This window comes from Aotus nancymaae, unplaced genomic scaffold, assembly GCF_030222135.1.
Source record: "Aotus nancymaae isolate 86718 unplaced genomic scaffold, 86718_ANA_hifiasm-v0.15.2.pri h1tg000004l, whole genome shotgun sequence".
NCBI classification, from domain to species: Eukaryota; Metazoa; Chordata; class Mammalia; order Primates; family Aotidae; genus Aotus; species Aotus nancymaae.
In genome coordinates this window covers 25,067,626-25,087,059 of record NW_026988415.1, presented here as the reverse complement: position 1 = coordinate 25,087,059, position 19,434 = coordinate 25,067,626, and the positions used below count along the sequence as shown (strand labels likewise).

The following is a 19,434-nucleotide window of genomic DNA, read 5'->3' as shown; positions in this document are numbered from 1 at the left end:
GAAGAAAACTATTTCTTCCACTTGGTCTTCCGGATTACCAATTTAGTTCTTAGTTTAGGATCATCCTCTTTTCCAGTTTGTGCACTAATTTTTTTAAATTCTAAAATCATGTTTTCTAGTTGTAGAATGTCTTTTTTGTGCTCTAATTGCACATCCTTGAGAGCTTTCATTACCCGTTTGTTACACTTTATCATTTGACACACGTGTATATGATATATACCAAGCACTGTTCTAAACATTTTACAAATATTAACTTATTTAATCATTTACTAACTCTCTCTGACTCTGCCTGTGATTCTGCATCAAAAGAACCCACCTGTCTAGTTGTGTGAGTTAGTCTTCCTCCTTCTGGTTAATAAATGTCCTTAAATGGGTCATTTCTCTTTACCTGCTCATGGTTTTGACTTCTTTGCAGTTAGGTCAGATTAGGGTCTTCTGAGCAGTGGTAAACCAGTGAGTGGTGGAAGACTAAGCAGATTTTGCTGTTGTAGGTGAGAAGTAGAGTGCATGAAGAGATATTAGCCTTAGCCTTTACTGGGACATAGGAAGGAAGCCTTTTTGCCCCAAGTCTCCCTGAGTGTAAGTGGCAATCTCTTCCAACCACAGGGGCTGAAAGTAATTCAGGCCAGCAAACCAGTTTTCCTCAAGTTTCATCGTGGTCATGTGAATCAGTGAGGTCCCTTAGGACTTCTGGAAAGTAGGTGGGCAGGTTGAACCTTCGTAGAACAGGCTTCATAGAGCAGAATCAGTCTTTGCTCCAGATTTCTTTTTTTCTTTTATAATTTTTAATTTAAAGATTCATTGGCCAGGTGTGGTGGCTCAGGCCTGTAACCCCAGCACTTTGGGAGGCCGAGGCGGGCGGATCACAAGGTAAGGAGTTCAAGACCAGCCTGACCAACATGGTGAAACTCTGTCTCTACTAAAAATACAAAAATTAGCCAAGCATGGTGGTGCGTGCCTGTAATCCCAGCTGATCAGGAGGCTGAGGCCAGAGAATTGCCTGAAACCAGGAGGCGGAGGTTGCAGTGAGCCAAGATTGCGCCACTGCACACTCCAGTCCTGGGCAACAGAGCAAGACTCTATCTAGAAATAAATAAATACATAAAGCTTCATTGAGGGCTTTCCGGTATTTACTAGAAAGCCTGCTAGACAAATTCTAAAAGAGCTGTAACATCATCCCAGGTTTTAAGAGAGATAGCCTGCCCTCTACCATTATCCCATGACTCTCTCCTGGCACTAAGCAGATCAGACAGTCTCAGTCAAGTCATCGGGGGAACTCCAGAGCCAAAATTGTCTCTTTGAAGTATCTCACTGGCCAGGCATGGTGGCTGACGCCTGTAATCCCAGCACTTTGGGAGGCCAAAGTGGGTGGATCACTTAAGGTCAAGAGTTTTGAGACCGGCCTGGCCAACATAGCGAAACCCTATCTCTGCCAAAAAATACAAAAATTAGCCAGGTGTGGTGGCACACGCCTGTAGTTCCAGCTACTCAGGAGGCTGAGATGGGAGGATCATTTGAATCTGGAAGGTGGAGGCTGCAGTGAGCCAAAATCACACCACTGAACTCCAGCCTGGGTGATGGAGTGAGACCCCGTCTCAAAAAATAGATTAATTTAATTTAAATTAATTTAAAAAATAAAATAAAGTGTCCCACATTGGGCAGAAATGATCAGATGCTAGCATCACTGCCATATACAGTCATAGGCTAGATGCTGCTCAAATCTGCTCTCCACCCCCACTAGAAAATTCTAAAAGAAATATAGCCTTAAATACAGCTTTTAGGTTCCTTCACCTTACTCTCCAGTAGGATTGAGGAGAAAGAGTGTGTCAGGAACATTTATTCAAGCTTCTCACCTTTGCAGAACTTGAGGATACTATTTCTTTTTTTTAACCTTCCATACTATAGAAATATTGTAGCCATGTTAATTTCAAAGAGAAGAACGAAAGAAAGTAGGGATAGCATCGCTACTGGTTTTCCAAGACCTACAAGTTATGTTGCATTTCTCCTAAATTTGGTCTTGAAATCTTTCTCTGCAGAGGGAGTGTAAACTCTAGCCCTGCCCTGATCAGGTTCCAGGGGATTGTTTGTGGTTATTTACACCGTGCCTTTCACAGGATACTTCTTTATTTTAGCAGATGGCCTAATGCCGAGGTATCTGACCCATGGTCAGCTGTCCCTCTCCTAGGAAACTTGTTTATACTGGCATCTGCCCTTGAGGCTCTTGTCTGACTTGTGTTCAGTTTATTCCTGCCAAATAGCCACTCTTTAGGAGAGCTTTCACTGGGAGTAAAATTAGGTCTGTGTGTGTCAGTCAGGTGAGGCACAGAGAAGACAGCACAACAAAAACACATGAAAAAAACAAAAGCAGTTTATTACTCATAGATCCCAGAGAGAAGAGGGGTGGCAACAAGCAGATTGTCAAACCAGTGAAAGGGGAGTGAGAAACAAAGAAGACCTATGTAGTGAGTCATTCATTGGGGCCCATGATACTATCCAATCAGAGTTCCCTTCCAATTGATGGGGTTAGAGAAAGCAGGCGTGAGTTCCATGGGGTTGCATTGTAACAGAGTGGTCACTGCACGGTCCCTGTTGAGAGTAGAATAAATGGGGTGAGTCAAATGTGCTGTCACACCTGGCTAATTTTTGTGTTTTTGGTAGAGACAGGGTTTCGCCATCTTAGACTGGTCTCAAACTCCTGGCCTCAAGTGATCTGCCCTCCTCAGCCTCCCAAAGGGCTGGGATTACAAGCCTGAGCCATCATGCCAGGCCCAACATCTTAATGTATAAACTGAAATACTTGAAGCAGGGGTGACAAACTCAAAGAGTAGGATCAAGCAGGTAAATATGTGAAGGAAGGGACCAGGTATAACCACATAAGCATTCACTGTGTGAATGGTAAGGACTGTAGCAAATTCCAGAAGGCAAGCTACTCAGCTCCAGCATACATGACAATCAAAAATGCAGTCTGAACCAAAGCCTACATTCTTAACCACAATGCAAGGCAACCAACATTTAGAGCTGGACCTGTACCCATACCACCACGGACCATACAGCAAAAATGCTGCAATAAGATGAGGAATTACAGCGGGGCACAGTGGCTCATGCTTGTAATCCTAGCACTTTGGGAGGCCAAGGTGGGCAGATCACCTGAGGTCAGGAGTTCAAGTACTAGCCTGGCCAACATGGTGAAACCCTGTCTCTACTACAAATACAAAAATTAGCCAGCTATGGTGGCAGACACCTGTAATCCCAGCTACATAGGAGGCTGAGGCAGGAGGATCGCTTGAACCCAGGAGGTAGAGGTTGCAGTGATCCGAGATTGTGCCATTGCACTCCAGCCTGGGTGACAAAAGCGAAACTCTGTCTCAAAAAAAAAAAAAAAAAAGATGAGGAATTACATCACTATTATTTTGATTACTCAAGAAAACCATAAGGTAGCACTACTAAGATCCCTACTCACAGCACCAGAATAAACCCCATACCAACTTTCACCACATCAAGCAAAAGTACCTTTTAAATCAAGGCCTTCATCATACCATCACTTAATGTACTAAGAGCTCGTCTCTGATATAACCATGACCTATATTCATACCAACATTCAGCACTCCATGAGAAAGCATAGCTAAGAAGAAGGTTTTAATCCCTTCAATACCAAGAGAGAGCTGTGGCCACTCAGTTTTCCTTGTGGACCCAGAAGTGTTCAAAAAAATAACGTTTATTAATTTTTTAAAAGGTTGAAAAACCTTAAAGTAGCAATTTATCTAATTCTTTTAATGGTTTTGCCATTTGTACTACATGGATTATAAATTATTTAACCAGTGCCCTATATTTAGGGCTTCTTCCTTCAAGTATTCTTTGTTACAGATAATGCTGCAATGATCATTACTATGTATCCATCTTTAAGTATTTCTACAAGATATATTCACCAAAGTGTAGTTGCTAGATCAAAAGGTCTATATTGGCCCTGCACGGTGGCTCACGCCTGTAATCCCAGCACTTTGGGAGGCAGAGGAGGGCGGATCATGAGGTCAGGAGTTCAACAGCAGCCTGGCCAGTATGATGAAACCCTGTCTCTACTGAAAACACAAAAAATTAGCTGAGCATGATGGCATGCACCTGTAGTCCCAGTTACTCTGAAGGCTGAGGCAGGAGAATTGCTTGAACCCGGGAGGTGGAGCTTGCAGTGAGCCGAGACTGTGCCCTGGGTGACAGAGCGAGACTCAGTCTCAAAAGAAAAAAAAAAGAAAGGTTTATACCTTTAAAATGTTTATAGATATTGATAAAATGGCATCAAAATATTAACCCAACATATAATCCTACAGTGTTAAAAGAATAACTATTTCCCAATATTCAAGCCAACCCTGGAAACTGTTAATATTTCAAATCTTTACCAATCTGATAGACCAAATGAAATATTCTGATTAGTATTTATTTGTTTATTAATGAGGTTGAGTATCTTTCATACATTAGCCATCTGTATATTCTCATAACCTTTGTCTATTTTTCTAATGTGTCATTCGTCATTGACTTGTAAGAAATTTTTTTTGTATTAATAGGATTTTCTCTCTCATATGTACTACAAATATTTATTCATAATTTATTTTTTAAAATCTTTATTTGTGGTGCTTTATGTAGTGCAAGATTTTTTTAAACGTAGTTGAATTTATGTATTTTTTTCCTTTAAAGCTTCTTGGGACTGGGAATGGTGGCTCATGCTGAAATCCCAGCACTTTGGTAGGCTGAGGCAGGAAGATCACTTGAGCCCTGGAGTTCAAGATCTGCCTGGGCAAAGTAGGGAGACCTTGCACCTACCAAAAAAAAAATGCTGGGCATGGTGGTGCCCACCTGCAGTGTAGTCCCTGCTACTCAGGAGGCTGAGTTGGGTGGATAGCTTGAGCCCAGAAGGTCAAGGCTGCAGTGAGCTATGATTGCACCATTGTACTCCAGCCTGGTGACAGAGAAAAAGACCCCCGTCTCAAAAACAAACAAACAAAAAACTTCTTGGCTTCTGTCATGCTTAGAAATCCCTCAGCTGCTTTTTTCTTTGCTTTTTGTTGTTGTTGTCACCATTGTTGTTAAGAGATAAAGTCTCACCGGACACAGGTATGGTGGCTCATGCCTGTAATCCCATCACTTTTGGAGGCCAAGGTGGGCAGAGGTCAAGAGTTCGAGACCAGCCTGGTCAAGCTGATGAAACCCCGTCTCTACTAAGAATAAAAAAATTAACTGGGCATGGTGGTGTGTGCCTGTAATCCCAGCTACTTGGGAGGCTGAGGCAGAAGAATTGCTTGAACCTGGAAGGCAGAGATTGCAGTGAGCCAAGACTGCGCCACTGCACTCCAGCCTGGGCGACAGAGCAAGACTCTGTCTCGGGGGAAAAAAAAGAGAGAGATAAACTCTCGCTGTCACCCAGGCTGGACTCCAGTGGTGTGATCATAGCTCACTATAGCCTGGAACTCCTGGGCTCAAGCCATCCTCCTGCCTCAGCCTTCCGAGTAGCTGGAACTACAGGTGTGCACCACCACAATCGCCTAATTTTTAAATTTTTTTTGAGATGGAGTTTTTGCTCTGTTGCCCAGGCTGGAGCACAGTGGCACTATCTTGGCTCACTGCAACCTCTGCCTCCTGGGTTCAAGCGATTCTCCCATCTCAGCCACCTGAGTAGCTGGGATTACAGGCACCTGTAATTAACCATGTCTGGCTAATTTTTGTATTTTTATTAGAGACAGTGTTTCCCCATGTTGGCCAGGCTGGTCTCAAACTCCTGACCTCAAATGATCCTCCCGCCTTGGCCTCCCAAAGTGCTGGGATTACAGGGGCATGAGCCACCACGCCAGGCCAATTTTTAAATTTTTTATAGAGATAGGCTCTTACTATGTTTCCCAGGCTGGTCTTGAATTCCTGGGATCAAGCAGTTCTCCAGCATTGAGCTCCAAAAGTGCTGGGATTACAGGTGTGAGCCACTGTGCGGGTCTACACATTTTTTTCTTATACTACTTTTATGGTTCCATTGTATCTTTGATACATTTGAATTTATTTTGGAATAGATAGCAAATCGTGGCCGGGCACGGGGGCTCACGCCTGTAATCCCAGCACTTTGGGAGGCCGAGGCAGGTGGATCACGAAGTCAAGAGATCAACACCATCCTCATCAACATGGTGAAACCCTGTCTCTACTAAAACTACAAAAATTAGCCAGACATGGTGGCGCATGCCTTTAATTCCAGCTACTCGGGAGGCTGAGGGAGGAGAATCACTTGAACCCGGGAGGGGGAGGTTGCAGTGAGCTGAGATGGCACCACTGCACTCCAGCCTGGGTGACAGAGTGAGAGTCCGTCTCAAAAAAAAAAAAAAAAAAAAAAGCAAATCATTTCTTCTTTTTTAAATGGCTAGCCAGTTTCTCAGACACCTTTATTAAACGATGTTATATTTTCTCTACTGTTCTCAAAATGCTACTGTTGCCAAAATCTAAATCATTATTTGTCTCAGTTTATTATTGTTTCTTTTTTTTTTTTTTTTTTTTTTTTTTTTTGAGACGGAGTTTCGCTCTTGATACCCAGTCTGGAGTGCAATGGCGCGATCTCGGCTCACCGCAACCTCCGCCTCCTGGGTTCAGGCAATTCTCCTGCCTCAGCCTCCTGAGTAGCTGGGATTACAGGCACGCGCCACCATGCCCAGCTAATTTTTTGTATTAGTAGAGACGGGGTTTCACTATGTTGACCAGGATGGTCTCGATCTCTTGACCTCGTGATCCACCCGCCTCGGCCTCCCAAAGTGCTGGGATTACAGGCTTGAGCCACCGCGCCCGGCCTTATTATTGTTTCTATGTCAATCACCGTAGCATACTTTCAAAATTATTGCCTGAGCAGCCATGGAAGACTCAACAGTCTATTTCTTTTTCTTTTTTTTTTTTAAATAGACAGTGTTTCACCATGTTGGTCAGGCTGGTCTCAAACTCCTGACGTTGTGATCCACCCGCCTCGGCCTCCCAAAGTGCTGGGATTACAGGTGTGAGCCACCGTGCCCAGCCTTTAGCATTCTATTTCTTGAGCCCTCCTCTCCCTTCCTGAGGCTCTGTCCCACCCTCACGCCCCCCCACACCCCACCCACTTTCCTCCACTGTCCCTTTCTCCTGCCGCCACCTTCCACAGGCGGTTTCCACCAACAAAACGGAATCATAACGTTTGTACGTTATCCAGAATCTCCACTCTTTTGAACCCTTTGCTGATGCAAGTAAGGATGATGACCCACTTCATGCTGGCACTGAGGATTATATCCACATGAGAATTCAAAAGAGAAATGGCAGAAAGATCCTGACTACTGTCCGAGAGGTCACTGATGAGCATGATAAAAAGAAACTAGTTGGCCAGGCACAGTGGCTCATGCCTGTAATCCCAGCACTTTGGGAGGCCAAGGCAAGTGGATCACCTGCGGTCAGGAGTTCAAGACCAGCCTGACCAATATGGTGAAACCCTGTCTCTATTTTTTTTTTTTTTTACTTTTTTTTTTTACTTTTTTTTTTTTTTTTTTTAAAGATGGGGTTTCTCCATGATGGCCAGGCTGGTCTTGAACTCCTGACCTCAGGTGATCCACCCACCTCGGCCTCCCAAAGTGCTAGGATTACAGGCATGAGCCACCGCACCCAGCAAAACCCTGTCTCTACTAAAAATACAAAAATTAGCCGGCCGTGATGGCAGGCACCTGTAGTCCCAGCTACTTGGAGGCTAAGGAAGGAGAATCGCTTGAACCCAGGAGGCAGAGGTTGCAGTGAGCCAAGATTGTGCCACCACACTCCATCCTGGACAACAAAGTGAGACTTCATCTCAAAAAAGAAAAAATAAATGAGTGAAGGTGTTTAACAGTAAATTTGCCTGCAATGGTTCTGTAATTGGGCATCCAGAATATGGAGAAGTCATTCAGGTACAGGATGATCAGTGCAAGAATTTATGACAGTTCCTAGTAGAGATTGGACTGGCTAAAGATGATCAGCTGAAGGTCCATGGATTTTAAGTGGTTATGATTCACTGAAGCTTCAGTGAGGATTTCCTTGCAATGAGTAGAATTGCCCCTCTGTCCCTCCTCACAAGTTTAAAACCTCACAGCTTGTACAATGTAACCATTTGGTATCTACTTTTTTTTTTTAATCGCATTTTAGATTTTGGGGTACATGTGATCTACTTTTTTTTTTTTTTGAGGTGGAGTTTTTGCTCTGTTGCCCAGGCTGGAGTGCAATGGTGCAATCTCGGCTCACGGCAACCTCTGCCTCCTAGGTTCAAGTAATTCTCGTGCCTCAGCCTCCCGAGTAGCTGGCATTACAGGTGCCCACCACCATGCCTGGCTAATTTCTTTTATTTATTTATTTCTTTTTTTGAGATGGAGTTTCGCTCTTGTTACCCAGGCTGGAGTGTTGTGGTGCAATCTTGGCTCACTGCAACCTCTGCCTCCTGAGTTCAAGTGATCCTCCTGCCTCAGCCTCCCAAGTAGCTGGATTACAGGCATTCACCATCACCTGGCTAATTTTTGTATTTTTAGTAGAGACGAGGGTTCACCATGTTGGCCAGACTGGTCTCGAACTCCTGACCTCAGGTGATCGACCTGCCTCGGCCTCCCAAAGTGCTAGGCTTACAGGTGTGAGCCACCGCACGTGGCCGGAATCTACTTTTAATTTGGACTAGTGTAACTCCTTCATGCAACAAACTGAAAAGAGTCATGTTGTCTACTCTTAAAGTTCCTCATTTAAACAAAGGTCAAGGAGTAGGCACCTGATAGTATCAAGCCTGAACTGAAGCAGTAACGTGATGTTTCACCCAAGCCAAGAGTCCTAAGATCATAGACGACTAGGCTATGTCTGGCCAGAAGCTCCTTGGCTCCCCCTGCAGTTTCCTGCACTAAGAGAATGTCACCACCTGCAGACAGCAACAGCGGCAGTACCACTAGAGGGAGCCTTTGGTGGTAAAAGAAAGATCCCCTGATATCTCCAACCTAACCAAGGGGGCAGAGCTTAGAGAGACTACCTTCCCTTTGGTTAGGTGATAGGCCACAAAGGGTTTTTGTTTTTGTTTTTGTTTTTGTTTTATACGGAGTCTTGCTCTGTCGCCAGGTTGGAGCTCAGTGGCACAGTCTCCGCACACTGCAACCTCCACCTCCCGGGTTCAAGCGATTCTTCCGCCTCAGCCTCCCGAGTAGCTGGGACCACAGGCATGTGCCACCACGCCAGGCTATTTTTTGTATTTTTAGTAGAGACAGGGTTTCATCATGTTGGCCAGGATGGTCTCGACCTCTTGATCTCGTGATCCACCCACCTCGACCTCCCAAAGTGATGGGATTACAGGCATGAGCCACCGCGCCCGGCCTCACAAAGGTCTTTTTAACCAGACATAGCCTAGGTAAGGGATGTCCAAACACCAGAATGTGAGGCCAACCTTCTATCAGACTTAAACTTTTGACAAGGTAACAAATCTGAAACTGATGTATCAGTCATGTAGCTAGCTATAGAACTTGCAACTAAATAGCAGCAGCTGCCCAATGCCATGTGAAGTAACAAACTGGTTTTTGTTTTCTTTCTTCTTCGGTTTTAATGTTATGTGTTATTTATTACTTTGTTTGTTTATTGATTTCTTTTTCTTTTTCTTTTTTTTTTTTTTTGAGACGGAGTTTCGCTCTTGTTACCCAGGCTGGAGTGCAATGGCGCCATCTCGGCTCACCGCAACCTCCGCCTCCTGGGTTCAGGCAATTCTTCCTGCCTCAGCTTCCTGAGTAGCTGGGATTACAGGCACGTGCCACCATGCCCAGCTAATTTTTTGTATTTTTAGTAGAGACGGGGTTTCACCATGTTGACCAGGATGGTCTCGATCTCTTGACCTCGTAATCCACCCGCCTCGGCCTCCCAAAGTGCTGGGATTACAGGCTTGAGCCACCGTGCCCGGCCAATTTTTTGTATTTTTAGTAGAGACGGGGTTTCACCATGTTGACCAGGATGGTCTCGATCTCCTGACCTCATGATCCACCCTCCTGGGCCTCCCGAAGTGCTGGGATTACAGGCGTGAGCCACCGCGCCCAGCTGTTTATTGATTTCAAGACAAGGTCTCTATGTTGCTCAGGCTGGTCTCAAACTTCTGGGTTCAAGTGATCCTCCCACCTCAGCACCCCAAAATGCTGGGATTACAGGTGAGAGCCACAACACCCAAGCCATAATGTATTTAAACTCTTATTTAAATAAACTTATTTTCAGGAACATCTGAAAAAAATAAATAAAATAAAATTCTCACCTTACAATAAGTTTTAATATCTAGTAGAGCTAGATTTTTCTCTGTTAAACTTAGTTTTACAAATTCCTGGACATTCTTGCATATTTCCACTTGGATGAATCTAAGATGATTTTGTCAGCTATCCAAAAGGTACTGTGGCGTTTTAAAATCACAATTGTAATAAATTAATTTGGGAATAATTAATACTTTTGCAAAATTCAATCCTTTGATGTCCTTCTGGATTAATTTTAGTCTCCTCTATATAGGTGTTACACAATTTCTTCATTAAAATCGTATTTATGAGTCACCTATAATGTGCAAGGCACTGTTTATTCTTGTATGCTGGACATACAAAAATATGTCCCTGTTTTCATGGGGTTTACAATCTAGCTGGGGAGTGAGACAACATTTTTAAAAACACATATAATATGGGCTGGGCGCAGTGGCTCATGCCTGTAATCCCAGCACTTTGTGAGGCCGAGGCAGGCGGATCACGAGGTCAAGAGATTGAGACCATCCTGGCCAACATGGTGAAACCCTGTCTCTACTAAAAATACAAAAGTTAGCCAGCCATGGTGGCACGTGCCTGTAGTCCCAGCTGCTTGAGAGGCTGAGGTAGGAGAATTGCTTGAACCCGGGAGGCGGAGGTTGCAGTGAGCTGAGATCGCGCCACTGCACTCCAGCCTGGGCAACAGAGTGAGACTCCATCTCAAAAAAAATAATAATAATAAATAAAAATTTAAAAATAAAAATATAATATGACAATTAGTGACAAGTGTTATAAGGAAAATAAACCTGGGTAAGAGCATAAAAAATAAAAGGAAAGGAATGCTATTTTACATGGGCTGATCAGGGAAGGTCTTTCTGATAGGTAAAACTTTAGCAAAAACTTCAAGGAGGTGAATGAGTCAGCCATGAGGATATCAAGGTAAAGAGCATTGCAGGCAGTAAGTACAAAGCCCTAAGGCTCAAGAATGACTGCCTTGTTTGAGGAACAACAGGAAGCTAGTGTGACTGAAGTAGAGAGAGAAGATCTGAGTGGTAACCAGGGACCAGGTTATATGTCCCTGTAGGTCATGGGAACAATTTTGGATTTTATTCTGAGTAGTTTTAAAAGGCACTGGGAGGTTTGAAACTAAGAAGCGACATGTCTGATTTATTCTTTTAAAGGATCACTGTCACATCTATGAGAAGAATAGAATGGCAAAGGTGGAAGTTGGGAACTCAGTTAAATCCAGGAGCTAGATGACGGTAGCTTGGGCCAGGGTGCTGGTGAGGGTAATTTGTGCTCAGAACAGAAAGAAGTGAGCTAGGGCTTCTTCCATTCACAGGCATTTACCAAACCAAAGGTGTTCCTTGAGTGAGAGGGACACATGAGACAGTGAATTAGTGACCTGCAGCCACCAAGAAAGTAGACCCTAGACTCTGGGTAATCTCTCTCTCTTTCTCTCTCTCTCAGTCTCTCAATCTCTCTCTCTCTCTCTCTCTCTCTCTCACACACACACACACACACACACACACACACACACACACACAAACTAGGATTCTCTTCTTCTTGTCTTTGCCTCTGAGGTAATTTGCCCACCCCAGGAAACAACTGATAGGCAAGCAATGCTTTGGGGTAGACACTGAGAACTGAAGAAAGCAGTTGAAAGTGTGCGGCAGCCAAAGGGGACTCCTAGTGCAATTTACTCTCTCTTGTGCAGACAGAACTCAAAGGACTACACTCTGGAATACAGAAGCAGAAAAATCCTCAGGCTTTGTTTCCAGACCACTAATGCCTTCAGGTGAGTCATGACTAAGGCAAGCTGCGAGAGAGACCAGAAACCCAGAGAGTTTAGCATAGCATGCAGGGATAGCTTTTCTTTTTTCTTTTGAGATGGAATCTCGCTCTGTCGCCCAGGCTGGAGTGCAGTGGCACGATCTCAGCTCACTGTGCCTAGCTCTGGTTAGCTTTAGTTATGTGTTGGATATCCCATTTGTAGAATTATTATTATTATTATTATTATTATTATTATTATTTTGAGATGGAGTCTTGTTCTTGTCACCCAGGTTGGAATGTAGTGGCACGATCTTGTCTCACTGCTACCTCCACCTCCTGGGTTCAAGCGATTCTCCTGCCTCACCCTCCCAAATAGCTGGGATTACAGGCATGTGCTACAATGCCTGGTTAATTTTTTTTTTTTTTTGAGACAGTGTCTTGCTCTGTCACCAGGCCCCAGGCTGGAGTGCAGTGGTGCAATCTCGGCTCACTGCAATCTCTGCCTCCTGGTTCAAGCAATTCTCCTGCCTTAGCCTCCCGAGTAGCTGTGACTACAGGCGCACGCCACCACGCCCAGCTAATTTTTGTATTTTTAGTAGAGACGGGGATTCATCATGTTGACCAGGATGGTCTCGATCTCTTGACCTCATGATCCACCCGCCTCAGCCTCCCAAAGTTCTGGGATTACAGGCATGAGCCACCGCGCCCGGCCTCGCCTGGCTAATTTTTATATTTTTAGTAGAGACAGGGTTTCACCATGTTGGTCAGACTGGTCTCGAACTCCTGATCTCAGGTGACCCACCCGCCTTGGCCTCCCAAAGTGCTGGGATTACAGGTGTGAGCCACTGTGCCCGGCCCTGAAGAATTATTTGTAGAAATAATTTGAGATTTGGAATAATATTATATTTTCCCCCAGAAAGGATTTTTTTGTTCCTTGCCAAGTGCCTGGGGCACTAACAGTATGGGAAGAGTAAGGGATTACCTTATTCCAAGTTTCAACCTTGATATTTTGTGGGCCATTCAAATGATAAATCTAATGTATAGAGTTCATGAAGGCTAATTTACTTCGGTTTATCCTTACTCCTGGGGTGTAGCTATCTATTTTCCAAACCCAAAGCAGGGAACAGTTCACCTTAGATTCCCCCTTTTGCTCCCAGCCCCATAAACCAACCAATGAGCAGCTCAGCTTCTCATATACCTCTTTGGAAAGGTCAAACACCTTAAGGTTAAAAGCTATCCCTGGCCGGGTGCAGTGTCTCACGCCTGTAATCCCAGCAGTTTATGAGACCGAGGCAGGCAGATCACAAGGTCAGGAGTTCAATACCAGCCTGACCAACATGGTGAAACCCCATCTCTGCTAAAAATACAAAAATTAGCTGGACGTGGTGGCGCACGCCTGTAGTCCCAGCTACTCAGGAGGCTGAGGCAGGAGAATTGCTTGAACCCGGGAGGCAGATGTTGCAGTGTGCTGAGATGGAGCCACTGCACTCCATCCAGCCTGGGTGACAGAGACACAAGAGTAGAATTTACAGCATGAGTCCAGGGGACCAATGCAAGCGTGGGAAAGGTGTTGCCCCGAGCTCTGGGCTCCAAACACTTTGATTATGTGCATAATCTCATTGATCTTATGGGTGTGGAAGGGGAGGTTAAAGGGGTAGGTAAGATAGCCGGCGGAGAGCACTTTAGATCCTTCTAAGACATGCTAAACTAGTGCTCTGAGTTTATTACCAATTGTTGTTAGGGTGCGGCTGCATCAGAAGTATAGCGGATGAGGAACCATGGGGTCTCACCACACCCAATGCATCAAGGGGCTTTTATCTCCCAAGCATTGAGGACAGAGAGCAATTAAAATCACTCCATAAGTGTTACAGCTCTTTTAGAATTTGTCTAGCAGGCTTTCCGGTTTTTGCCGGAAAGCACCTAAAAAAAAAAAAATCACTCCATATTCTGAGAACCTAGGCAGAGCCTGAGGCGTTCCGTGATCTCTGCCCTGCAAGGCTTTTCTCCTCCTTGCCAGCTCCCATCTGCAAAGACCCTCCCGGATCCTGTGAGCAGAGGTCGCCTCCCTTCTCAGAGGTCTTTGCACAAGCCCTCTTTATGAGGCCCTCATGCAGTCTCCATGTTAAGAAGGCATTCATGTGACCAGAGCAGTAGTGTCTGCTCTGCAGCCACCCTGAGGCATTCCCCGGTGTTACTGCGCTCTCGGATGGTCTTTACCTTAGGCCTCCTGATGCCGCTTGATTTCTAATTAACTGCATCAATAATATAGTTTAAAGGCCGGGCGCGGGGGCTCAAGCTTGTAATCCCAGCACTTTGGGAGGCCGAGGCGGGTGGATCACGAGGTCAAGAGATCGAGACCATCCTGGTCAACATGGTGAAACCCCCGTCTCTACTAAAAATACAAAAAATTAGCTGGGCACGGTGGCACGTGCCTGTAATCCCAGCTACTCCGGAAGTTGAGGCAGGAGAATTGCCTGAACCCAGGAGGCGGAGGTTGCGGTGAGCCGAGATCGAGCCATTGCACTCCAGCCTGGGTAACAAGAGCGAAACTCCGTCTCAAAAAAAAAAAAAAGTATATATATATATATATATATATTTAAGTTCAGTGTATAAATCTCAGTGTACTCTGAGCCAAGTAACCTTATAATTATTTAGCTAGAATTAACATAGGTCTCCCCCTGGCCATCTTGACCCACAAAACCCCATGTCTACTAAAAATACATAAATTAGCTAAGTATGGTGGTACATGCCTGTGGTCCCACCTACCTGGTAGGCTGAGGTGAGAGGTGGGAGGAGGATCACTTGAGCCCAGGAGGAGGTCGAGGCTGCAATGAGCCTGTTTGTACCACTGCACTCCAGCCTGGGCAACAGGGCAAGACCCTGTCTCAAAAAACAAAAACTGTGAGTAGTAATAAACTAGAATTTATTTAATCTTATAAAATAGCAAAATGGAATTTACTTAATCTTAAAAGAAACCTAAAGCAAGCATCAAACTTAAAGAATAAATATTGAAAGCCTTCCCTTATTTATCAGGAATGAAACAATGGTATCCATTATCACTATTTCTATTCAATATTTTACTGAACAGAAAGCAGCAATTAGAAGTAAAAAGAAAAATTAAAGATTAAAAAAAATTAAAGATTAGGGCTGGGGGAGGTGGTTCGTGCCTGTAATCCCAGCACTTTGGGAGGCAGAGGTGGGCGAATCACTTGAGGTCAGGAGTTTGAGACCAGCCTGACCAACATGGTGAAACTCCTTCTCTGCTAAATACAAAAAAATTAGCCAGGTGTGGTGGCGGGTGCCTGTTATCCCAGCTACTTGGGAGGCTGAGACAGGAGAATTGCTTGAACCCAAAAGGTGAAGATTGCAGCGAGCTGAGATTTTGCCAGTGCACTCTAGCCTGGGCAACAAGAGTAAAACTCCATCTCAAGGAAAAAAGAAGAAAAAAAAGTACAGTAAATTATTATAATTAATTAGAGTGTTTAGCAAATTGCTGTATACAAAATTAGCATTCAAACATAAATTATATGAAGCTACTTGCTTCTGAAAAAAGAAAAAAAAACATAAATTATGAAAGTATTATAGAAGTAAATCTTTGTTATCCTGGGATAAGCAATGGTTTCTTAGATACAGCATCAAAAACACAAGTGACAAAAGAAAAAAATAGATAAATTGGGCTTCATCAAAATTTAAAATTTTAAGCAACATAAGTCACCATCAAGAAAGCAGAAAGACAACCTACAGCATGGGAGAAAATATTTGCAAACCATATATCTGACAAAGGACTTATATCCAGAATGTATAATCTTAACATTCAACAATTTTTCTTAATAGCCCAATTTTTAAAAGCGGGCCAGGCGCGGTGGCTCACGCCTGTAATCCCAACACTTTGGGAGGCCAAGGTGGGAGGATCACAAGGTCAGGAGTTCGAGACTAGCCTGGCCAAAGAGATCGGCCTGGCCAACATGGTGAAACCCCATTTCTACTAAAAATACAAAAATTAACTGGGCGTGGTGGTGAGCGACTATAATCCCAGCTACTTGGGAGGCTGAGGCAGGAGAATTGCTTGAACTTGGGAGGCAACAGTTGTAGGGAGCCAAGATTGCACCATTGTACTCCATCCTGGGTGACATAGCAAGATTCCAACTCAAAAAAACGTGGGGAGGGGGCAAAGGACTTAAGTAGACATTTCTTCAAATAAGATATACAAATGGCCAATAAAGACATTTAAAGATGTTCAGGGCCAGGTGTGGTGGCTCACACCTGTAATCCCAGCACTTTGGACTGCCAAGGTGGGAGGATCTCTTCAGCCCAGGAGTTCATGATCAGCCTGGGCAACATAGTGAGACCCTATCTCTATATAAAAACAAAAAATAAGGCCAGGCACGGTAGCTCATGCCTGTAATCCCAGTACTTTGGGAGGCCAAGGTGGGCGGATCACCTGAGGTCAGGAGTTCAAGACCAGCCTGGCTAACATGGCGAAACCCCCTCTCTACTAAGAACTATAAAAATTAGCCAGGGATGGTGGCGGGTGCCTGCAATCCCAGCTACTTGGGAGGACAAAGCCAGAGAATCTCTTGAACCTGGGAGGCAGAGGTTGCAGTGAGCAAAGATTGCACTCCAGCCTGGGTGACAGAGCAAAACTCTGTCTCAAAAATAAATAAAATAAAGATGTTCAACATTACTAATCACTAAAGAAATGTAAACCAAAACCATGAGATATCACTTTACATGCAGAAGAATGGCTATAATTTTTAAATTATAATTTTATATATAATTTTGAGTTTCACGGCCAGGCACGGAGGCTCATGCCTGTAATCCCAGAACTTTGGGAGGCCACGGCAGGTGGATCACCTGAGGTCAGAAGTTTGAGACCAGCCTGACCAACATGGAGAAACCCTGTCTCTACTAAAAATACATGCCTGTAATCCTAGCTACTTGACAGGCTGCGGCAGTAGAATTGCTTGAACCTGGGAGATGGAGGTTGCAGTGAGCCAAGATCGTGCCATTGCACTCCAGCCTGGGCAACAAGAGCAAAACTCCATCTCAAAAAAAAAAAAAAAAAAAGATAGAATTTCACAAGTCTCAAAGCTGAGCTGCTGCACATTTGCAGTGCCTCATGGAAGCCGAAGCTGCACCTCCCACGTGGCCTCTCTGGCCAGCTTAGCACCTCAGATAAGAACTACACCCAGGCCGGCACCAGCACCTCAGCCACCAGCAGCAGCCCCACCCTCTGCAGTTGGCTTTCCTGCTGCTGCACTCCTCGGCAGCCAGATCTAATGGCCCAGGTGGCAATCTCTGCAGCTGGCATGGCTGTGAGCTCTGCTATAGGGCACACACTGGGTCCTGCCATCAATGGGAGCTTCAGTGGAGTAAACAATGCTGAGCCTACAAGGGCTGACATCACTTACCAGGAGCCCCAGGGAACCCAGCCGGCACAGCAGCAGTAGCCTGGCTTGCATGAAATAAAATGGTTTTTGGAATGTGCCCAGAATCAGGGAGACATCAAGTTCTGTGAGGGTTTCCATGAGGTGCTGCAACAGTACAGACTTGCAAATGGATTTATCTAATCAAGAAGTTCAAACTGAAGAAATGGAAAATCAGCTCTCAAGACTAAGTTAATTTAGCCTAACAATATAATTGATAGTGAAGGTTAAAAGTGTAAAACCATCACTTAAACCAATCCTCTGTCATTCTTGCTTCAGAATTCTTGCTTCAGAATGCAGTGAAGAGGGTGTTCCTACTTGGTAGAATTTCATTAAGATACTATTGAAGGCTGGGCATGGTGGTTCACACCTGTAATCCCAGCACTTTGGGAGGCTGAGGTGGGTGGATTGCCTGTGGTCAGGAGTTCAAGACCAGCCTGGCCAACATGGTGAAACCCCATTTCTATTAAAAAAAAATCTTTTTTTATTTAAAAAATGGTATAGAATTGGGGACTTGGCAAATGTTTGTGCGGCCTCCTTAAACCAGCTGTTGTGCTTTTTTTGTTTGTGAATTAATTAGAATAAAGGAATTTTCTTGCCCCCAAAAAGACAGTAACAAATGTTGCTGAGAATGTACAGAAATGGGAACCCTTATACATTGTTGGTGAGAATGAGAAATAATCCAACTACTCTGGGAAAAAATGGAAACAAATCTACATGCCCATCTACTAATGAATGAATAAACAAAACGTGGTGTATTTATACCAAATATTCCATTTAATAAAAAATTAAATGGAATATTTGGTATAAATACACCACATTTATTCCATTAAATAGAATATTATTTGCCCATAAAAAGAAATGAAGTACTGATATGTGCTACAACATCGATGAATCTCAAAGAAATTATGCTAAGTGAAAGAATTAGTCACAAAAGACCACATACTATATAGTTCCATTTATTCGAAATGTGAGGCAGGAATTGTGAAGACAGAAGAGACTTCTACAGGGTACTGGAAGTAGTAAAACATAATACCACATAGGGTTCACGCTCTGAAGGAGAAAGTCCCACCCTAATTAAAACTAAGAACAAGTTTGACACCTGATGGATCAGAGCACTAAACATCAAAAGGAAAGGTGTCATTTGAAAGATGTGTTTGTCGGGTGCAGTGGCTCACAACTGTAATCTTAGCACTTTGGGAGGCCGAGGCAGGTGGATCACCTGAGGTCAGGAGTTCAAGACCAGCCTGGTCAACATGGTGAAACCCTGTCTCTACTAAAAATACAAAAATTAGCTGGGCGTGGAGGCAGGCACCTGTAATCCCAGCCACTCAGGAGGCTGAGGCAGGAGAATCTCTTGAACTCAGAAGGCGGAGGTTGCAGTGAGCGAAGATCACACCACTGTACTCCAACCTGGCTGACAGAACAAGACTCTATCTCAAAAAAAAGAAAAAGAAAAGAAAGAAAGAAAAGAAAGAAAGAAAGATGTGTAAAAAAAAAAAAAAGAGCCTAAAAATTGCATGGTACAAGAGGCGGTAGTCTTGTGAAGACAAGACATAAAGAAGTAGCTATTGGAGGAATAGCATTCAGAAGATCAGATGATCCTTCCCTCCAAAAGTATCATTTATTAAAGAAACTATACTTTTGAAATAAGCTGAGCGAATCGTACGGTTTAAAAAAAAAAGAAACTATACTTTATTGTATCAACAGAAGAGGGTGCTCTTGAGCCAATAAACCAATAAGGCATCTGAATCCTTTTCTTTGTATAGAATTAATCAGAATGTTAATAGTGAATCAGGAAAATCCAGGATAATTTACAATAATTAAAAAATTATTATCTTCACAGAGTTACCATAAGGAGGGAAAAAAGCAAGAACCAAAACTTTTCAGCTGATGAAAATAAATACCCTGCATTTTCAGAGGATGTGTGGAAATAAGAAAAAAATAAAAAGAAAAAAAGAAAATAAATACCTCCAAAAGGAAAAAAGAATAACAAAGCA

General features: G+C 43.8%; 2 non-coding genes and 2 pseudogenes across 2 annotated transcripts; 3 read left to right on the top strand and 1 right to left on the bottom strand.

Annotated features, from left to right (window-relative positions):
• Positions 1–1,114: 1,114 nt before the first annotated feature.
• LOC135269325 (U7 small nuclear RNA) lies at positions 1,115–1,176 on the bottom strand. The gene has a single exon (XR_010337634.1). It is a non-coding gene; the product is annotated as a U7 small nuclear RNA (small nuclear RNA).
• Positions 1,177–7,189: 6,013 nt separating this feature from the next.
• LOC110569448 (eukaryotic translation initiation factor 1-like) lies at positions 7,190–8,009 on the top strand (annotated as a pseudogene).
• A 3,211-nt stretch (positions 8,010–11,220) lies between these two features.
• Positions 11,221–17,625, top strand: LOC105733647 (coiled-coil-helix-coiled-coil-helix domain-containing protein 2-like; annotated as a pseudogene).
• Positions 13,869–13,930, top strand: LOC135269314 (U7 small nuclear RNA). The gene has a single exon (XR_010337625.1). It is a non-coding gene; the product is annotated as a U7 small nuclear RNA (small nuclear RNA).
• Positions 17,626–19,434: the final 1,809 nt, after the last annotated feature.